The sequence below is a fragment of the Anoplophora glabripennis genome, unplaced genomic scaffold (genome assembly GCF_000390285.2).
Source record: "Anoplophora glabripennis isolate ALB-LARVAE unplaced genomic scaffold, Agla_2.0 scaffold157, whole genome shotgun sequence".
Lineage (NCBI taxonomy): Eukaryota > Metazoa > Arthropoda > Insecta > Coleoptera > Cerambycidae > Anoplophora > Anoplophora glabripennis.
The window spans coordinates 465,791-481,407 of NW_019416263.1; the positions used below are offsets into that span (position 1 = coordinate 465,791).

Sequence of the window (15,617 nt, forward strand, 5' to 3'; positions counted from 1 at the left end):
TTTTAACCTAAAACTAAAGTTAAAAAATAATTAATAGTTAAATAATTTTGAAAAAATTTAACACAATTTCTTTAGAATACCTACATTTTTCATCATCATACAAAATCTTACAGCTTTACGCTGGTTAATTGGTATGTTTACAAAAAATAATTGTACATATTACAATATGTCCGTAGGTGTATCAGTTGGAACTTGTCGCAAGGCATTAAAGAAGCAGCTGCATATACATCCCTACAAGGTTTCTATTATGTAATCCTCCTGATCACAACCAACGAGTACGATATTGCTGAATATTTAAACGACGATAATTTCTTAGACCTGAACTTTTAATCCTCTGGGTACATTTGTCTGGTTATGTAAACAATCAGAATCATAGAACCTGGGTTCCAGAAAATCCGCACAATTTTATGGAAAAAATGTTATATCCATAGAAGATAAGTACCAGTAGTAGCAGTTTCAAGAAGACGCATAATAGGCCCAATTTTTTCCCGAGAAGTAATAAATGGAGACTAACATTTTACAACAAGCTCGGGTATTAATGCACGAAGATGAACTGCAGCATGGGTATTTTCAACAAGAAGGAGCTACATAACATACTGCAGCAGAAACTATCTTCAGGAATTTTATGTCGACAGATTGATTACCAGAGATTTGTGGCCTGCTCGAAGCCCTGATCTCACATTTTTATATTTTTATCTGTGTCTCTGGGTAAGGTAAATAATCCGGGTATGAGAGGTCAATGATAGGTTGTCAAACGCTGCAAAGAGATCTTCGATTTGCACGGGTTACTCAATTTTGTTCTCTTAGTTATTGGCCTTTGACCTTTCCAAGAACTTGGATGTTCTCTGCATATTATTAGGTTTCAAAAGTAATCGAAGTGTATTGACAATTTTAATAGTGATTCTAAGAGGTTTTCGATATATTTACAGTGCTATTTTGCAATTTTTGCTGTATTATGAAGGTCAATTCCAATATATTTCACAGAGGATTGTGCTCTGAAGCCGCTTTCTATTAGTCCAGGCGATAGAGCAGTGAAAGTAGGCTTTGGCGTTTGTGTTTAAAGTCATCTATTTTGTTGTACAGAAAAATCCCAAATATTATGTAGTATAGGAATCCAAGTTTGGCTATTCCAAAAAACCATTGCTAAATTCAGGGGAAGAACAAGCATACAAAAAGAACGAAAAATGATCCGTTTTTCGACATATTTTTTCCTGTAACATTGAAAGTAAGCCCTAAATAAAAGAAGTCAATCTTTATTTCTTGTTTATTTGACGATTTTCTATAAAGTTACAACAACTGCGAATCAAAAAAGTTGAGGACAGCCCGCCACATGGGTTTCAAAATGCTTATGCGCGATAAAAGATGACTTTTCTCGGGAACGGTAGCACTTATCAAGACGATTCTTTTTTTAATTTGATATAGCAGAATGAGAGGAATACGAATATTTTTTTGCATTCGATTTTCGATTGCATAATAATTAATAATTAATAATTATTTATAGAATAAAATGTTGAAAAATTTAAAAAAATCTAAATGGTTATAAAAATGTAAAAATAGGTATTTTTATTATTGATCATTGTTTATTATGACAACAAGTATCTCTAAAAAATTGTCTGACCTTTCTAAACCTTAATTTAAACCCACGGTACGCGGTAAACTTTTTGAAATTTCTTAATAATTAACAATCCTGTCAATCGAAAACCATGCGATCGATCGTTGCAAAATTTTTAGGGTAGAATTGAAATATGATTTACTATTTGTTCACAAAGTTTCATCAATGTTTATAAATATTTACTTATTTTAAAAATTGCTCTAAATATACAAATGATTTTTCGCTCATTGTTAATGCAAAATTCAACTTTTTTGAGTCGCAGTTGTTGTAACTTTATAGAAAATCGTCAAATAAACAAAAAAATTGAGAATTATTTTTACTTTCAATGTTACAGGTTACCAGATCTATTTCATGACAGACTTGGAGAAATTGATGCCTAAAAAGAAGGTCTTAGAAAATCTGGAAGTCAAATGAAATCGATCTCTAAAAAAAATGAAAAAAAAGGACACAATTAGGAAATATATACTTTGTGATCCGGGGAAGTGGACATCGGGGGTAGGGCGTTGTATAATTGATATCTAAAAAAAAAGCAGAAAATGATATCAAAAAATATCACGATTTTCCCATAATAAACAAAACCCGGATATGTTAATCCGGAGCCCGCAGATATACCATCAAAACCCCAAGACTCCGGGTCAAACCCGGAGATCTGGCAAACCTACCTGAACTATATGTATTTTGACATATTTTGATGTTTTAAAAAGTATTTTATGGTGGTTCGACTAATTTTGATCTACCTAAAAACTGTTTTGAAGAATTCCACTTTTAAGTCATTGTTATTTTGGTGCATTGTAACCTAATCTAGGAGTGATGAAAATGAAAATATGGAACTAGAAAAAAGAGAGTAAATGAAGGTGGAGATAGAAGACAGAAAATGATGTACCTAAATATGGAGAATGAAGAAAAAGACATTTCAGAAGTAACAGTAGTTCTAACTGGCTGTAAAAACATTATTTAAAATATGTAAAAATAAATATTGGAGGAAAGACACACCTACTTGAATAGTTATATCAGACCTGCTGTTCAGTACATATAGTTACGGTGAAAATCTTACTCTTTCCGCTTGAAACAGAAAGAGAAGCAGAAAAGTTCTTTAAAGTCGTTGTTTCAGAAGGCCACTTTACATATGTATCTACCAGCTGCTTCTATCTCTTCAACTACTTTTTAATGTACGCATGATGACAACAATTTACTATTAAATGTGTCAAGTGGTGTAAACAAAAACACCCACATCCCTGATAAGACATATTGTGATTGATTCCCCCTTACTGATATCTATTTCAGAGAATACAGAAAATGAATAAATCACTTTAACCTTTCTCTGTTATCATCAGCGAGGGACATATATACTTACCACAGCTCTAACCATTTCTAGAGCAATATTTCATTATTTAATAGAGGCTCGGATTCTTTCATTTTATTTACCATCAGTGGAAAAAAATACATCGGTGGGAGATTGATGTTACATTTAATAAATCACATCAAAAGGAATGGGCTCTAGATATTGGAAAACTTGTGGGAACATTGGCACAGTGTGGATGTGGAGGGTAAACATTTGAATTTTTCTCTTGGTATCATTATAATATTCGTGTGAAGTAGGGAGAGCTGTAAACGCGTTGTTGTATGACAAAAAATGTGAGGATCGATTAAAGTGAGAGTACTTGATTTTTATAAATTATAATAAAAAAAGTTTAATAATATATTTCCATTGGTTGTCATTCAAAAGCATAACATTTCAGATGTTTTAACTTTCTGATAAATTGTAATTTGGTTAATGTTCATAAAAACAATGAAAATTAAAATTTATTGTAACTAGTGTAGCTAAGTAAAATTGAAGTATAATGGCGGTTTTCCACTAAACGGACAGTTGAGTTTATGTCCTGTTTGTATTTTCTAGAATCTGAAATACAAAAACAAAACTGAAACAAACCCAAAACTCTTGTTTCCATCAAGCGGGCTACATTTTGTTCGAGTTTTGTTTTTGTTTTTGGTCGTTTTCCACTGGTTGTCGCGAGGAAGTCAAAACACATTTTTCCAATAACCAACCAACATGTTTAGAGAAGATTTTTTTATTCTTAGTTATGGCTGGTTTATTGGTTTATACTGAAGTCCTTGGAAAAAAAGTAAGTGTCTACAGAGTGTCCCACCTCGAACTCCATCGATGGATATCTGGGAAACCGCTCTATGAATTTTTTTGAAATTGTGATGGTGTGATATGGACCGTAGGGCACACCAAGTTAAAATATTTTCAAGGTCATCGTACTTTCGGTTATACCGGAAGTCGATACTAGCTTTCTTATTTTAAATGGAATCCCCTGTATATTATTGCATTTTTGGAAACATCATCCATTTTTAAGTTGAAAACATATAGAACACTCTATACTTAGGATTTACCGTTTCCGAGATATTTCGATTTTTAAACAAAAATTGACAGAGGCGGACTGTCAGCAAAATTTAGTTTTCCCGGTTTAGTTTTTTGTGCAAATTGGACATTTTGTAGAGGAAGACCTACTTTATCGAATTTGACATGAAAATTTTACAGTTTTTGCAGGGTGGTCAAAAAAAATTTATCGAATATGACGATGACCTTGAAAATATTTTAGCTTGGTAGGCTCCACAGTCCGTATCACACAATCACAATTTCAAAAAAATTCTTCGAGCGGTTTCCCAGATACCCATCGATTTCATGGTAAGTATATGTCCGGTTAAAGTGTTTACTTGGTTAGTTTGTATCCTAGCCAAGTAAACACTATATATATTTTTTTAATAGCTATAATTCATTAATCATTAAAATATTGTTTTTGGGAAGTAGAAAATGCCAACATAGATATTGGGTTGGATCACTTAAATAGAAAACACAACACGACCATGTCCACTAAACAGACTTGAGTTTCAAAACACGTCGAAACCTTTTGATGTGACCGCTTTCGAGCGGGACCCGAAAAACAAAACTCCAACTGTCGCAAAACACGCCAGTCTTCAAAAAGTTTGCGAAAAGTTAAAGTTCTGTTTTATTCGACACAAGTTTGTGTTTTGTTTTTGTTTTGTCCGTTTAGTGGAAAACCGCCTTAATAGTGCCCATAATTTATTACATTTTTATCCTAATATAACAGACGAAACAAAAAATAATGATAAAAATAAAATGAGAGCATGAAAAGTTGTTTCCTACATTAACTAACAATGCAAATGTTATTTGTATCTATTAAAAAAAAACTAATAACAATAAATTCGATTTTACTTTACAAATTAAACTTTATACCGGATGTTTTGAAAAACGGGCTATAAAGTTAGGGCCTGATAGAACTTAAAAAATAAGAGGGCTTTTCCTGTCGATATAGACGCGATTATTGGTTTTGAAAAAAATTGGATCCAAGATTTTTGAGAAGCCTTAAACCTAATCATATTCCATTGTAGAAACTCTCATTCTAACTCTCGTAACCACATCTGTACACATTCATGTTGATTCAGAAAGAGAAATGAAGATGCACCACATTGAAACTTAAAAAATACATTATTTTTCTAATACTTGTATAATATTTATCTACGCAATACGCAAATATAGATACACTAATTATGACAAATACTAATTAGTACAACATAAAGTCAATTACTGCTTTTCAGCTTGACATAGTACAAGAATAGTTTCTTTTTCGTTTTAAAATTTTTCTAACTCGGACTTAATTTAACAATTTGTTCCAGGAATTTTTGATAGTCATAATGTAGCTCTCATTGGGTCTTTCGAATCAAAAAGTTCACTTACTAAAAACGTTTAGTCGTATTTCTCGTTCTTTTATTTCAGAATGTAATGACAAGAACATTTCTGAAACAATTTATATATGGTTTAATAACAATAAAGGGTGTCCGTTAAAGAATGGGCAAAACTTTATCACCATATTCTATGATGAAAATTAATGGGGAAAAGTCATATACAATGTTGCTCATAATCCCTTACTTTTCGAGATACAGGATGTTGCAGTTGGAAAAAACATTTTTTCGACTACTTCGAGATAGTTTCGTGAAATTTCGTATCCGAGGATTTTTTTGGATGAGAAATTCAAATTTATTGGCCATTTTGTTGTATCTTCTAGAGGGCGACCATTAGGACGCATTTAAACAGCCAAAACTTTTTTGTGCCACCGTGTATTTCACTTTGGGCTGGAAAAATCTTTTCCCCCAACTTTTCTTCTTAAAAAAAGTATATCTCTTTGAAGATATACTTCGGCATATCTCCAAAACCAACCGTTTTCAACAAAAAGGCATTTAAATTTGTAAATGCATAAAAAATTATTTTCATCACTGATAAACGGTAACCGTTTATTAGCAAGCAATATGCATTTAAAGGAAACAGTGCAATTACAATTTTAAATTTATTTAACAATTTTACGGCAAACAGAGTAAAAAAACATACTTTCTAAAAACAATCTAATCAATCTAATATAGTCTAAACAATGTAACCAATCTAATCAACCTAAAAATCTAAAAAAACGTCCTGGCACCCTCTAGAAGATACAACAGAATATCGTCGATAAATTCGAATTTCTCATCCCTTACCATACCTCAAACAAGGCTGAAATGAAACAAAAACGGATTTCCAAAATTTCGGCTTTTTTTAAATATTTCGAAAACCAAATATGTTTGCCTTGATTCTTTAGAGGCGTAATGTTGATCCCCTTACCATTTTCGAGATCCCTGTAGTGAGAAGCGAATTTGTAATAGTCTGTATGTTGGAAATCTTTTTATAAAAATGCTCACTGCTAATCTTTTTGTTAGCAAGATTAAATACATATTTTCGATAGCACCATTCAAACACACTTTCTTAACTGAGGATTTTTTAAAAACCTGGCTTCGCTAGTTTCTTTTTTCCAGTTTAGCTTACATTTACACTAAGTATCCACACTAGAAATTAGGCCTGTAGAATTATAGCTCAAATTGGTTTTAGATAAAAGTTTTAGCTCAAAAGTACTTAAAGAATAATCTAACAAAAAAACTCAAGAACAATAATTCCTGTTAGGCCAGAAAATATAGAGTTGGGCGCGACTTTCTGTTTCGGCAAGCTGAATTTATCACTATAGATGCTAAATGTTATGTACAATAACATATTATTTTCCAGTCATAAAAATAACGTTTTTCGCTTATAACTTTTTTCCGTTCATTTCCACGAGAAAACAGTAAAGTACTTTTTTTTCGTCTTCAAAAGATCTACAAAACTAGCCATACAAAAATATTGATTAGATCAAAAGTTATAAACAGAAGAAGTTTATTTATGACTTTTGAATTAAACATTTATAAACTGCGTTATTATTACCAGAAAGTTTTGGCATCGCATCCTCTCATTCCCTATCACTGTCTAATAACTCACACGAAATCTGGAATCGGTAAGTTGAATAGTTTACAAGTTATGGCCTTATAAACAAATTAACTAATTATTAGTGTGGACGATCCCGAGGATCTTCCACAATCACACTGATTTTTTTCATGGTTGATTTCATAATAATACATTGAAATCTATCATTTTTTTTTTAAATTTCAAATTTGCAATCTGAAAAGTTTTTTTATGTTTTAGCCTTAGTTGCAAAATGAAATATACGACGCACGCGTGTAGTATTATTACATATTCGGAAAGCTTATGAAAAGAGCTTTAAGTTAAAAAAAATCGTCTAGTTGATAAACAATGGAGTTACAGACTGTCAAATATATTATTTTCAAACGAATTTCGCTTTTTTAACGGCAGGATTATAAATAAATAAATATTATCGTCATTTTCTTCGGACTCGCTGTCGTTCGCTTCCCCCACCCTTCCGCCGTAAAATCAAGCGACCCACTGCCTTTCGACAATATTTCTTATGCACTTAACATATTTTCACAAATAAAATATTTTTATCTGGGAAAGTACTCGGGTTGCTGGTTATGACAGTATTTTTTTGCCGCTACCAACCTACTTTGTTTGACAATAGGCCGTTAACTTTGACAGTCTGTAACTAACTGTAGGCAACCTTTATTTTAATGACCTTGGTCAGAAGTTGTATTCCAAAATTCTGCTAGGGTACATCAAAACTAGCGACCTCTACAAAATAGTGGAAAACTGACAGCACAGACGAATTTAGCATCTGTACAAAATTTCAATGCACTGTGTTATTTTTTGAGAAAGATCCTTTCAAATTTTTATTTAAAAAAAAAACGACGACAAAAGATTATACAACACAGTTTGTTTTGCTAAAACTGCGTCAACAAAATTATGTTCTAGTGCCTCCATACAAACTTTTTAGCGCTGTATCTGTTCATTGAAATGTTATAAGTAAATTACTATTTAAACAGTGTTTTATCTATCTCACGAAACAGGGACCCGAAAGATAAACTAACTGCCCACAGAAGTACAACTTCTCAATGAGATAAACCGACATAAATCAAAGGAATGAATAGTTAATGGAGGCGATCGGCTGCAATCGTGTTTGTTTCATGAATCAAACCGCCCTTAGCTAACGACTTGTATTAGTTTTTGGTGTAGCGCCAACGGCGGGCGCCCCAGGTGAGGTCGGAGTTCTGAAAAGTTGCTCATTCCGACGATATCCTCGTTCATTAATTATGGAGAGAGAAAGAGCTGCTATTAGTCTGATTTATCTCCTGGGTCAAGTTTTCTCTACACTCCTCGGAAATGTTATCATTTAATGGAGGATCTGCATGTTCTGTATCGCCCTATTATAATGTCATGCGTTAATTATGAAAACGTCATAATTTTTTTATAGAACACTCAAAATCGTGTATTTCCCTGCTTAAAAAAATAAATTTAATTAGTTTGGAATATTTCTTGTTTTACCAAGCGTGGTCGCAAATTTTAGATCTCTCAAATTCTCGATTTTTAATATAATTTTCTTGTTCGTTTATTCTAATATTCACAGGTTGATAAGATATGCTACAAATGCAATGTTTTGACTTTTGAAAATCATTATTTGGGCGCGTCTTTGACNAAAAAATTTTGACGTTTGAAATGTCACTTATGTGGTATCATTGGATTCAGAAAATTATGCAGATTTCAGAAATGTAATAATATACAGGGTATTCCATTTGAAAATCGAAAGTTGGTATCACTTCCGGCGAAACCGGAAGTGGAAAAAATATCATCTGTTGATCAAAAAGTGCCGTTTATTATGTATATGGAATATACCAAATTTCAATCAATTACCTTTAAAACTAATGGAGATACGGGGGGTGTACTATGATCCTGTTACACCTGGTAGATGCTAAATATTATGTACAATAACATATTATTTTCCACAGTAATAAAAATGGGGGAAAGATACATAAATTAACGTTTTTCGCTTATAACTTTTTTCCGTTCATTTCCACGAGAAAACAGTAAAGTACTTTTTTTTTCGTCTTCAAAAGATCTACAAAACTAGCCATAAAAAAATATTTATTAGATCAAAAGTTATAAACAGAAGAAGTTTATTTATGACTTTTGAATTAAACATTTATAAACTGCGTTATTATTACCAGATAGTTTTGGCATCGCATCCTCTCATTCCCTATCACTGTCTAATAACTCACACGAAATCGGGAATCGGTAAGTTGAATAGTTTACAAGTTATGGCCTTATAAACAAATTAACTAATTATTAGTGTGGACGATCCCGAGGATCTTCCACAATCACACTGATTTTTTTCATGGTAGATTTCATAATAATACATTGAAATCTATATTTTTTTTAAATTTCAAATTTGCAACCTGAAAAGTTTTTTTATTTTTTAGCCTTAGTTGCAAAATGAAATATACGACGCACGCGCGTAGTATAGTTATATATTATTACATATTCGGAAAGCTTATGAAAAGAGCTTTAAGTTAAAAAAAATCGTCAAGATTCGTTGAAAAACAATGGAGTTACAGAATGTCAAATATATTATTTTCAAGCGAATTTCGATTTTTTGACGGCAGGACTATAAATAAATAAATATTATCGTCATTTTCTTCGGACTCGCTGTCGTTCGCTTCCCCCACCCTTCTGCCGAAAAATCAAGCGACCCACTGCCTTTCGACAATATTTCTTATGCACTTAACATACTTTTACAAATAAAATATTTTTATCTGGGAAAGTACTCGGGTTGCCGGTGATGACAGTATTTTTTTTGCCGCTATCAACCTAATTTGTTTGACAATAGGCCGTTAACTTTGACAGTCTGTAACTAACTGTAGGCAACCTTTATTTTAATGATCTTGGTCAGAAGTTGTATTCTAAAATACTGCTAGGGAACATCAAAACTAGCGACCTCTACAAAGTAGTGGGAAACTGATAGCACAGACGAATTTAGCATCTGTACAAAATTTCAATGCACTGTGTTATTTTTTGAGAAAGATCCTTTCAAAATTTTATTTAAAAAAAAAACGACGACAAAAGATTATACAACACAGTTTGTTTTGCTAAAACTGCGTCAAGAAAATTATGTTCTAGTTCCTCCATACAAACTTTCTAGCGCTGTATCTGTTCATTGAAATGTTATAAGTAAATTACTATTTAAACAGTGTTTTATCTATCTCACGAAACAGGGACCCGAAAGATAAACTAACTGCCCACAGAAGTACAACTTCTCAATGAGATAAACCGACATAAATCAAAGGAATGAATAGTTAATGGAGGCGATCGGCTGCAATCGTGTTTGTTTCATGAATCAAACCGCCCTTAGCTAACGACTTGTATTAGTTTTTGGTGTAGCGCCAACGGCGGGCGCCCCAGGTGAGGTCGGAGTTCTGAAAAGTTGCTCATTCCGACGATATCCTCGTTCATTAATTATGGAGAGAGAAAGAGCCGCTATTAGTCTGATTTATCTCCTGGGTCAAGTTTTCTCTACACTCCTCGGAAATGTTATCATTTAATGGAGGATCTGCATGTTCTGTATCGCCCTATTATAATGTCAGGCGTTAATTATGAAAACGTCATAATTTTTTTATAGAACACTCAAAATCGTGTATTTCCCTGCTTAAAAAAATAAATTTAATTAGTTTGGAATATTTCTTGTTTTACCAAGCGTGGTCGCAAATTTTAGATCTCTCAAATTCTCGATTTTTAATATAATTTTCTTGTTCGTTTATTCTAATATTCACAGGTTGAGAAGGTATACTACAAAAGCAATGTTTTGACTTTTGAAAATCATTATTTGGGCGGGTCTTTGACAAAAAAGTCCGTAAAGTATTAGTTATCTGAAAAACTGTTCTGTTAAGTTTGTTACCTATTTTCCTTCATTTTCCCAATAGCATAAGAATACATGGAATTTTTATTATGGATGTAATTTTTCCTTTGTTGTCTAACATAATTTCTCTTACAATATTCCTAAAAATGTTTCACCAAAATTCTAAGGTTACTGATTATTTATTATTACATTTTTTTTGAATATCAAATCATTATTAAAAATATTCATCTTTTGAGGCTCTATCATACAAACATTTAACTACACCTTTCTTTACATCAGTATGATGATTTGAGTTGAAATTTAGATATCTGTTAGTGTGAATTGGGTTTTTTATAAACATTTGTTTTTAAATAATTGCCATTTTTATTTAAATATCTGGAAAGGGCAATGAATTGTTGCTTTCGACTTCCAAAGTAAATTTAATTTTTGGTTCCTTGTTATTAATACGCATCATCTAGAAATATATTTAATTCATTAGTGGTAAAAGGCCAAATTGCAAAAATTACATATCTACATATCTTCTCCAAACAGAGGGTTTTTAAATCTAATTCTTTGAAGAAAACTATGTTAACGAATTTTTCTCATTCTTCAAATTATCTACGGTAGTTTCTTGTCGAATTAATCTAATTTAATGTTGTAAATAAAAATAATCACAGATATTCGACTTTGATAGTTACAGTTAATAAAATGGAAGAAATCTGAGATGAATGCAATTATTTATTATTATATTTGTCTCAATTACGTGTTATTAAAAATGGTTATTTCTAAGAAATCAAATAAAGCAGATTAAAATTGAAACAAATGTGACATTATACAGGGTGTGGCGTGTATACTCTATAAAAATTAAATTACGGCGAACGATATTTGTAATAAAAAAGTCTTATACGAAAAAGTTCTATTTTGCGTTTACTGCAAGAGTTCGCAAACAAATCCACATCCGTAAGCGTCTGTAAATGCCAACTGCGTGCACTAAACATACTCCATTAAAATATGGAACAAAATAAAATAAAAGCATTTCTAGAGAAAATGTTGAAAATGATCCCCATTAGCGCGGATACAGGTACGGCACCGAATATTTTCCCAAATTCCAGGTATTCCCCAAATTGTGTCAGCAGCTTCAAGTATACGGTTTCGCAATTCTTCCACCGCAGCAATTGCAGCATTGTAAACCAATGACTCCAAGTCACTCCAAAGATAAAAGTCCATTGGAGTTAGATCGGGTGACCGAGATGGCCAAGGCACAGGACCAAAGCGTTCGCGGAGAAGCCCCATCTTGAAGATAAAACATGCGTGCCAGAACTTGTAATGCCACATCGTTCAATAATTCAGGCAATCGGTCCTCCAAAAAGTCATTTGGTCGTCCTTCAAAGAAATAGAGACTCACAAGTACATCGCCTATTATGCCAGCCCAAACATTTACCGAGAACCGATGTTGAAAATGAGTTTCCCTAATCGCGTCAGGATTTTCATCGGCCCGTATGTGTATATTATGGAAATTCACTTCATCACGGGTAAATGTCGCCTCATCTATTACATTGCTGTAAAAACCATCTGCAAAAACGCATTTGTTGATCACAATCCGGGGGTAAAATATGTTGACTGGTAGCAGATGATAGGGGTGCAACAGCTGGCGCCTTAAAATGTGATGTACGGTACTAGATGAGGTGCCTACTTGCTGTGCGAGTCGTCGAGTACTAATTGTGGGGTCTTCGCGCATGTGGTAACGTCATTTGATTGAAAGACTGACGGAATCATGACTGCATATATTAAGCAAAAAAATACAACCTTCCGTCGTTTTTCTAATAATCCAGAGCTATTGTGACCTAAATTCATTTGTTTCATTAATTTTATTGTGCAAAACAGGTAATATTTCTTCGCACTTCAAATTTTACAAAACACTTAAGGTTATTTCACATTAAAACTACACACTTTTTAAACATGACTCATACCATATATCACGTTAAATTGTCTGTTTATGTATAATGTATAGGTATCTAGCTATTATTTGTGTTTAAACGAAAATCTACAGTTCTCTGCTGATGTCATGTGCAGACAGGACAAAATTGAACCCGCTGCCGAACACACCACAGTTTAAAAATATGTTTTTTTCTTAAATAACACTCAAAGTCATCTTAAGTAGTTATCCTTTGAGACAAGCTACAGAGACTCCGTTAGTTGCAACCATCTAATAAAATATCAACAAAGTAGGGCCATTGAAAATCATTAATATTACTAATAGTACACCAGTAACAGCGATTTGCAAACAGTATTTTCGACTTGCAAACGGTATTTTCGACTTGCAAAATGCTCTTACAAGCCTTGGTACATAAATAAGTTGTCAGTTGTCATGAGTCAATTCAAAGAACAGAAAATTGTTATCTATCTTTAAAAAAAACAATGGTTTATTGCCATGTTTGATTCTGCTGCAGTAGGTAATGTTAGCAAATCGTATCCCCTTTTTTATTTGCTTATAAAAGTGTAGGTATGAGGAATGCTACAAAACTCTCTGTCGGAGCACAACGATTTTAAAATGGATATGCCGATATCTCCTACCTATCTGAACGCCATTAAACGAAACTCGGTATGGCGAAAATGCATTAAGTTAATGTGTTCATCGTTCCCGGAATACACCGGAGAAATGATAAACTACTTGAATATAGAGGACACGGAAACGTATTTACATCGTTTAAATTTTCTCCCCGGCAGATCCAAAAGCCATTACGTTTCTTTTGATGTCGAGAGCACCGTGAAACTTTAAAAATCATTACCTTCCGTTAATTTATTTTCAGTTCTGGAACTGGAAGAATAAAACTATGGGAGAGAATTTTAAAAATTACGAGGCTGTGGGAGTAATTTTAAAGCACGATTTCTTACTTTGCAGTGAAGCTTTCATTCCATTCATACAAGATCAAATTAAAAATTTCGAGTTATATAATATACACTTAGATAATGTAACGAAGTAATTTTAAATGAAAACGAAGAAATTTCACACATCACCAGATCGTTAAAGTTCAAAATGCTATCTAAGTATTTATTTGTCAGAGCGAAATAAAGGAATTAGAGAAAAAAACAACCAACAATGGGTTTTCAGTATTCATATAACTGCAATAATAAATCAGACTTTTATAAATAAATTATAGATTCTCAACACAAGCGTTAAAAAAATATAATAATTACATACAGTTTTTTTACAAGGATTTTTCATTCCCGTTAAGGTGGGCATATCCCTGTCCGAGAAATAGTCAAATTTCTGGCATTTTTAGGTACTGAAATCTTAAAAAGTAAAACGTGTAGAACAAAAGTAAGCACAAAAATAAAATCCTTGATGTTCTGTTTATGCATTGTTACTATTTAAATTTACTCTAATAAAATAATAACTAAAAAAAGCGTTTGTAAAACATGCGTTTGCTGTTATTCTAACCCCACATTTTAAGAATTATTTTCACGTACTTATAAATAAAAGTAAACANGCCGTGTTTGATACCAACAGTTGGATTTTGCAAGATTTGTTACCAAAGGTTGCACTAAAATGAGTTGTAAAATAAATACCAAGTATTTTGGAATGGACTTACAGACAAAAGAATAAAATATTAAAATTAATTCAACAAAACGTATAATCAAAAATAAAAAAAAACGAACTAAATAATAATAAATTCCTAACTATCTGAAACAGCATGTCGTGTCACGTCACGTCATATGTTCGCTGTGAGCCATCTGATTGGCCAAAACGGATATTGCCGACTCTGATTCTAAGCGGGTAATGGAGATTGCCGGATTTGATTCTCAGGTGATGTTTTAATGCAGTTTTGTAATGGGATAAAGCCGCTTTTGATAATCGCAAACCATATATTTAGACAGAGCGCGAAAAACCGGAAAATATCATGTATTTAACTCGATTTCGTCAAAAAGTGGAGCTTGCCGCCTTTGATACTAGGGCCCTCAATTATTGTGGATGTGCCTATGGGCGACATCTACTATTATTACTGTGCAAGAATTGCTACCATAGAAGGGAAACCTTACCGTTAAATAGTACAGGTTACTAACATATCATTTGATGGAGAAGCCTCAATTGAAAAAAGAATTTGAATATATGGTATTTATATATATTTTTTAATATTTCCAATTCGATTAGATTCATTTACAATAAACATTTGGTACTTCTACGAGCATAAAGCATGAGAAAAAAGAAATCTGATTCCTTTAACTTTCACAACACATCCGCGCCATCTATGAGACGTATACTCTACCCTTTCATTACTTTCTACACACACCTTTGGGTTTTCGATGTGGGTACCGCATGTTGTTAACAGATGTCGCGGCACTACTAGAAATATTGATTATTATTTGTTTGCCAAATTAATATTACATAATACATACTGTTACATTATTATTGCTATTAAATATATTTTCGTCAAAACTAGTATGTAAAACTAAAAAAAAAAAAAATCGACCGTGACAGGACTCGAACCTGCAATCTTCGGATCCGAAGTCCGACGCCTTATCCATTAGGCCACACGGTCCATGTCAGTGCTTTGTTACTACTAGGATATTAACAAGAGAATATGGATGAAAATCAATATTTTCGTATGTTGCATAAATTTTGTATTTCATAAAATTGATGAAGTTATTTTTTTATAAAAACTATAATTGTTTCTACAATTTTTTCTAAAATATGCAAATTATTTGTTACAGAAAACTACTTGTTCATCTATTCTTCGGTTAAATACGTAGGTACATAAAATAAATAAATAATACGGCTTTATAAATAATTTCATACTGATCAACAGCGGATGTTATGTTGAAATTTTAAGTAAACTATTTATTAG

The 15,617-nt window shown here is 32.5% G+C and overlaps 1 non-coding gene across 1 annotated transcript; it reads right to left on the reverse strand.

Annotated features, from left to right (window-relative positions):
- Window positions 1-15,238: 15,238 nt before the first annotated feature.
- Trnar-ucg lies at window positions 15,239-15,311 on the reverse strand. The gene has a single exon. It is a non-coding gene; the product is annotated as a tRNA-Arg (tRNA).
- Window positions 15,312-15,617: the final 306 nt, after the last annotated feature.